The 7,562-nt window shown below is 42.9% G+C and overlaps 1 pseudogene across 1 annotated transcript; it reads right to left on the bottom strand.

Moving 5' to 3' along the window:
- Positions 1–5,982: 5,982 nt before the first annotated feature.
- LOC111528038 lies at positions 5,983–6,475 on the bottom strand (annotated as a pseudogene). The gene has a single exon (XR_002726843.2). The product of XR_002726843.2 is annotated as a 40S ribosomal protein S12 pseudogene (transcript).
- Between the last annotated feature and the right edge of the window lie 1,087 nt (positions 6,476–7,562).

Here is a 7,562-nt window from a genome sequence, read left to right as displayed (position 1 = left end):
ACCGTGAATTCTAAATCAGTTCAACGTCTAATTCCTGTTCAGTCACGTCAGGGCAGATTGTTTTTACATACATTAAATTTATGGCACTGCCCTTTTCAGGGGAGGAGGTGAGGAAATTTCATGTAATCTGTTTAGGTGAATAAGGCCAAAAGGCTATAAACAATAATGAGAGTAAGAATCAGCTAGGATACCTTATACTTCTCAAGATATGTACGCAGTTCGCATAAGATAGGTGGGCAAGTAGTTTTGGTTTTGTTTTGTTTGCTTTTTTAAAAAAAATACCTCTTGTCAGATGAAGAAAGTGAACACAGACTGGCTTATATGATTTGACCAAAGTCTTTTTACGACAGAGCCAGGATTAAGACCCGGATTTCCTGACTTTGATTCTAGTATTTCTTCCAATAGTCATGAAGAGTATATTTCCTTTGCAGTCATATAACACATTCTCATTAGCAAAATGCTCCTTTCTGATGTCTACGAAAAGGAGTTGGCAAGTATCATTTTTGCTGACAGATGCTGGGGAGAGATGTATCATTAGGGTGCAAAGGCCACTTTCAAATGTTCTTTCTTGCTTTTGGAATATTTGCAGAGGCAGAAGGTATGTGCATCTTAGGTTCTATCATCATGTAAGCTGAAATGAAAAAAGAACTTGGGTTGAATTTATATAGACCTATCATTATTTCCAATTGCATCTGGTCAAAAACAAATGGGCATTTTAGAATGTCGTCATCTGTTCAATGCCTTCATTACAAGGCTTGGTTGTAACTCCTGCTGGCTCTTTCATCTGAGTACATTTCTAATTTTGCTTTTCATGATTCATCCTAAACTTTATTATCATGCTCATAGTAATAATGCAGGTTGACAGCACTTTAAATGGTTGGCTTCCCATGACACAAGGCAATTAATTTTTATATTGCATTTTTTAGTACAAAGTATCGAGACAAAGACTTTAAAGATCAAACCAAAAAGATAATGGTTTGGGGGGTACACGATTGGATCCCAACAATATCAGAAAAGTTGAAATGTAGAAATAATGAAAAGAGAGACAGGTTAGGATAAAAGTTGTTAAACATTGGAATGGAATATTAAGGTTGCCCAGGTATTTCTTTCTAGGAGACTTGAAATGTTTATGAATCTGGGGTTTTTATGACATTGGAGGTATCGTACTCGTGGCTTGTAAAGTCCTTCCCCCCACCTATTCTTTAATTTTTATTTTTTAAAATTTTTTATTATACTTTAAGTTCTAGGGTACATGTGCACAATGTGCAGGTTTGTTACATATGTATACTTGTGCCATGTTGGTGTGCTACACCCATTAACTTGTCATTTACATGAGGTATATTACCTAATACTATCCCTCCCCCCTCCCCCCTCCCCACAATAGGCCCCGGTGTGTGATGTTCCCCTTCCTGTATCCAAGTGTTCTCATTGTTCAATTCCCACCTATGAGTGAGAACATTCCCCACCTATTCTTTTAGAGAAAGGATTTTAAAATGGCAAGACCTAGCTTACAGGGATATTCCTAAGAGGGGTTCATAAAAGACAAAGGGTAGGGAAAATAAATCATCCTGGGCAGAGAAAGATTAAAAAAGAGATGTTTGAAGTTCAGTCCAGAAAGAATGGGGTTCTCATTGCCTGGAGCACTGCAGCCATCTTTGTGGTGGAAATTGCAGTGAGCTCAGGTGAGTGGCCAGGTACAGAGGTGGGAGCAGCTGGTGGAATGCAGGGGGCAACTGTATGCAACAGACTGAGAGGCATGTTTACTAACCTCAGAGCTTTCCAAACAGGAAAGGAAGAGGGTCAGGAAATGTGAGTGGGAAGGGAGGTTTCCCATTGAACTCTAGGATTCTGACTTAGAAGAGATTTGTAGTTCAAACGATGAAGTGGTGCCATTGGGCTGGATCAGGACACCAACGCAGCAGAAACAGTTTTTCTTCCCAACTCCAGCCCCAATCTACTGGCCTTTCAGCAGTCCCGGCTCTCCTGCCTTTTAACTTCTAGCACCCTTGAATGTTCCCAGATCACAGACGATCCCATGAGTTCCGCAATTTTATGACAAGGCTTGATTCTAACTCCCTTTAGTTTTTCTGTCTCTTCCACAATCGGCCTTTTTAAAATTTTATTTATTTGTTTTAGAGATAGGGTCTTGCTCTGTTGCCCAGGCTGGAGTGCAGTGGCACAATCACAGCTCACTGCAGCCCACAACTTCTGGGCTCAAGTCATCCTCCCACCTCATCCTCACATGTTGCTGGGACTACAGGTGCCTGCCACCACGCCTGGCTAATCTTAAATTTTTTTCGTAAAGATGAGTTCTCACTCTGTTGTCCAGGCTGGTCTTGAACTTTTGGCCTCAAGAAGTCCTCCCTCCTCAGCCTCCCAAAGTGCTGGGATTACAGGTGTGAGCCACCATGCTGGCTTCAGGTATTTTTATTTCAAATGTAAGGTAAGTGTAAGGGAGGGGTATTTGCACTTTTATTTCATGATTAGAGACAGTGGGTAAAAGCTTAATCTCCTGTCCAAGTGACATTCTCAGAGTTCCTTAAATGATGTAACCCTGGGCAATGACTCCCTCAGCCATGGAGTAAGAAAGGCTCAGTCTTAAAGCTGCTGTCCCTGTCTCTTCAAACAGTGCCAAACATGCCACGTGCTTCCTGTTTGAGGACAAAATTCCACCCACCGATTTACCGAACCTCACACTTTGGGATGTTCTCACTTAGACTTTCCAGGAAATGGACATGGCTGCTTGTGCTTCACTCTGTCTTTACCCTGCTTATCCGATCTCACCCTGAGATCTTCCTGGCCAGGACCTGACTTCCTCTAAGCCTCCTCATCCTCCCCATCCCAGTGTGAGCTCATTGATAGACCACCTGTGACTACTTCCCCTCCCTGCCTACCTTGGCCCCTGGGGTCCTACCAGCTGGGCTCCACCAGGGCTAGGGCTGCCAACCCCAAAGCCAGGAGCAAAGCTCAGACTGCAGAGAAACCGGTATGCCCTGGTCTGTTCCACTGGAGTTTTTTTTTTCTTCCCAACTTTCAGGTTCAAGGGGTACCTGTGCAGGTGTGTTACATGAGTAGATTGCATGTTGTAGTGGTTTGGCAGATATATAATTTGGTCACCCAGGTAGTAATCAGCATAATAACTGACAGGTAGTTTTTTGATCGATCCTCACCCTTTTCCTATTCTGCACCCTCAAATAGGCCTCAGTGTCTATTGTCCCCTTCTTTATGTCCATGGGTACTCACTGTTTAGCTCCCACTTATAAGTGAAGACACACAGTATTTGGTTTTCTGTTCCTGTGTTAATTTGCTCAGGATTATGGTTTCCAGTATCATCCATGTTGCTGCAAAGGCCATGATCTCATTCTTTATGGCTGCATAGCATTCCATAGTGTATATGTACCACATTTTCTTTCTTTCGTTTTTTTTTTTTGAGATGGAATCTTGCTCTGTTGCCCAGGATGGAGTGCAGTGGCGTGATCTCCGCTCACTGCAAGCTCCACCTCCTGGGTTCATGCCATTCTCCTGCCTCAGCCTCCCAAGTAACTGGAATTACAGACATGCACCACCATGCCCAGCTAATTTTTGTATTTTAGGAGACATGGGGTTTCACTGCACCTGCCACCACTCCTGGGTAATTTCTTTTTGTATTTTTAGTGGAGACAGGGTTTCACTGTGTTAGCCAGGATGGTCTCGATCTCCTGACCTCATGATCCTCCCACCTCAGCCTCCCAAAGTGCTGGGATTACAGGCATGAGCCACCGCGCCCAGCCTGTACCACATTTTCTTTATCCAATCCACCATTGATGGGCACCTAGGTTGATTGTGTGTCTTCGCGGTTGTGAATAGAGCTGCGATGATCATATGTGTTCCTCTGTCTTTATGGTAGAGTGATTTATATTCCTGGCAATGGGATTGCTGAGTCGAATGGTAGCTCTGTTTTAAGTTCTTTGAAAAATCTCCATGGCATATGTATACATATGTAACAAACCTGCACGTTGTGCACATGTACCCTAGAACTTAAAGTTTAATAATTAAAAAATAATAATAGTAATAATAAAAAAGTAAAATCTCCTGACTGCTTTCCACAGTCGCTGAACTAATTTACATTCCCACCAGCAGTGTATAAGTGTTTCCTTTCCTCACGGGAGAAGTTTAGTGAGCCTCAGCCAATCTGTGAACAAGAGCAAGGGTTTTCAGAAAAGTTTTGGAGCCATAAGACACTCTCTTCATTTGAAGTCTAATGTAGGGATCTTACTTTGGAAATGAGAAAGTGCTGATCTATACTTAAATGGGGGCCGGGGTCTCGCCTGCTTACCACTCTCACAGTCCCTTTCAGGAAGCTACTCCGTGAAACCCCCATGGCTGGGAGAAGTCTTTGACTGGAGGACTCTCAGCCCTTTTACCACATCACATGCTGCCTTTGCCAGTCCCACCCACACCTGTGAATCAGCTGCCAGCACTGCACCTGTGATTTCTAAATTGCCATCTCCTGATCTCTACGTAACCTCCAGTTGCACATTTCCAGTTTCTTACCAGATCTACCCCCATGAAAGTCCGTATGTTCCTCGGTGTCTCCAAGACTTCATCTAATTGTTCTGCCTGCCACCCCCATCTCTCCTTTAGCGCTACTATTTCTCATTTCCTAAGTTAATTGATAGGATTGCAAGAAAGTTTGGGGTTATCTTGGAATACTTCTTGACTGACAACTCTTGCATAGGTAACCAGCCACCAATTCCTATGATTCTACCTCTAAAACCTCTCTCAAATCTATAACCTATTCTCTATCCCCACTGCCGCTGCCTGGGTTGGGGTTTTGCCGTCTTTGGTAGGGATTGTAGCATCAATATCCAGATCTAGTGCCTGCCCCGAGCCCTTCCTGACTGCGCAATAAAAAGGAAGCCTTCTGACCACTGAGACTAGGATCCACCATTGAAGAATGAGGAGGACATTTACAGGACTTCCTTAAGCCAATAACCGTGATCTTGCTGTATTCCAACAGCCTGCAGCGCATTTGAGAATGTTTCTCATGTAAACGTTCATTGAGAGAAATGCAAACACAGCCCATTCACTGATTTGCCCTTTGTGTTGTCTTTTCTAACTCCTTTTCCCTAATGCGTGGGTGGAGTGCTGTCTAACAGCTGTACCAGGGAACAACTAATCCCACAGGCAACCCGCCGCCAGCGTCCATCATTCACAGAAGACAATCTACTGTTTCTCATTGTGATCCATGATTCACCCACTGCAAGAGAAAACTAACACACAGAGTGATTGTTCCATCTCCCGTGGAGAGGGTCCTTATTATGGCAGAGAAGTTATTTTCTTTTCTGTGGTTTCTTAAGGGTTCTCTAATTGGGTAACCCCCTGCTGACCCCCAGCTATGGCAGTTTCTATATTGATATCTTTGTTCCACTACTTGCACACTGAAGCCAGGAATGAGTAATTCAAACCAACAGAGAGCATAAGATAATGGGGCTTTTATAAACTACTAGTGTTTAAAAGGCAGTGACCCTTTAAGTTCACTGGAGTTCTCTTCCATGAAGAATTTTTCGCACCTGTACATAACAGATGGGGGATGCGTCACAGCCCTGTGTCTGCTCCGGATGGGAGCTGAACTGATCTGCTAGACTTCATGGACTTGAACCTGGACTGCTTTGGAATTCATTCATGTTCTACCCACGCTTGGATAACAGCTCAGAATAAGCACAGAAGCTTTCCATTTTTTTAAAAAATAAATATCAGAAAGTATAAAGGATAATGGGAAATAAAATAAAAATATGGGAAAGTAGAAAGGATAATGTAACAAAAACCTATATACCTAGAAATGGTAACACCTAGAAATATTAACTTTTCAAATTTTGTCATATTTGCTTGCAGTATTTTAACATGAGAAAGTATAAAGGATGATGTAACAAACATCTATATTCCTAGAAATGTTAACACCTAGAAATACTAACTTTTCAAATTTTGTCATATTTGCTTGACTTTTTTTTTTTTTTTTTGTGAGCCAAAGATTTATTTATTCATTTCTTGCATTTGAAGTACTCTTCGATAACATCCTTGGCCTGAGACTCCTTTCCATGGAGTCCTTAACTACTACACAACTGCAACCAACCACTTTACGGGGTTTCCCCTCTTTGTCAATTTTACAGGGGACTACCCATTCTCCTAGTTTCTTGTTGTCATCAACCTTAATTAGGTTGATCTGGTGTTCAGCACAAAGGGCCTCCACCAACTTGACATACATAGGCTCATCACAGTTGGATGCAAGCACACAAAGATGGGCTTGGAGCTTGTCTAAGGCTTTGGCAGCTTCGCGAATTCCACGTGCTAGGCCATCGTGGATGAGGGCCGTCTTCAGCACCTCTTGTAAAGCAGTATTAACGTCCATTACACCTCCAGCAGCAATGCCTTCCTCGGCCATGGCGGTGGGTTACCGGTGAAGCAGAATCTTGAATGCACCCAGGCCTCCGCCTCCGCGGCGGCAGGGAAAGAGGCCTCATCACGACATATTTTTTTAAGGCAATAAAGCATTAGAGTTAAAACTAAAATCCTCTTTAGCCTCCTACCCTAGTGTTCCCAGTCCACACCCCAAGGGCCACTATCATCACAGAATGGTGAATAGCTATGCGGTCCATTCAGTTTTAAAATTTTTTTTCTACTGATATGAAATTTATTTATTGCATTTCGTGGTTTTTTTTTTTTTTTTTTTTTTTTTGAGACAGAGTCTTGCTCTGTCGCCTGGGCTGGAGTGCAGTGGCGGGATCTCAGCTCACTGCAAGCTCCGCCTCCCAGGTTTACGCCATTCTCCTGCCTCGGCCTCCGGAGCAGCTGGGACTACAGGCGCCCGCCACCTCGCCCGGCTAGTTATTTGTGTTTTTTAGTAGAGACGGGGTTTCACCGTGTTAGCCAGGATGGTCTCGATCTCCTGACCTCGTGATCCACCTGCCTCCGCCTCCCAAAGTGCTGGGATTACAGGCTTGAGCCACCGCGCCCGGCCTGCATTTCTAGTCTATTAGTGTTAATGACATTTTAATGTGTATACTTATATATTTTTTCAAGACTTAAAATTCACCAGTGTCTATATTCTCTGTAACACGGCAATACAGTTACATTCTGTGCTATTTTCAAACACTCTCTTTATCTGAACACCATGTTGTCACCTACACCTCAGTTCAAGCTTCTTTTAATCACAACATTTCTTCTCTTTCTTTTCTTCCTTTCTTTTTTGTCTTCCTCTTTCTGTTACTGCTCTAGGATTTATTAATTATGATAGGATTGCAAGGAAGTTTGGGGTTATCTTAGAATACTTCCCGACTCACAGTTCTGTAGGAAGAAATACTAGAATCCTGTTTCTGCTGCATTTGTGTCCTGATCCTTGAAACTTGTTCCCTTTGTTCCTCAAGGACCTAAAACAGAAACACCACTCGACCCAACAATCCCATTACTGGGTATATACCAAAAGGAGTAGAAATTGTTCTATCATAAAGACACACGCATGCATATGTTCATCGAAGCACTATTTACAACAGCAAAGACATGGAATCAACCTAAATGCCCATCAG

The sequence above is a fragment of the Piliocolobus tephrosceles genome, chromosome 9, assembly GCF_002776525.5.
Source record: "Piliocolobus tephrosceles isolate RC106 chromosome 9, ASM277652v3, whole genome shotgun sequence".
NCBI classification, from domain to species: domain Eukaryota; kingdom Metazoa; phylum Chordata; class Mammalia; order Primates; family Cercopithecidae; genus Piliocolobus; species Piliocolobus tephrosceles.
Note: the sequence above shows the minus strand (reverse complement) of the source record. Positions and strands in the feature narration are given on the sequence as shown.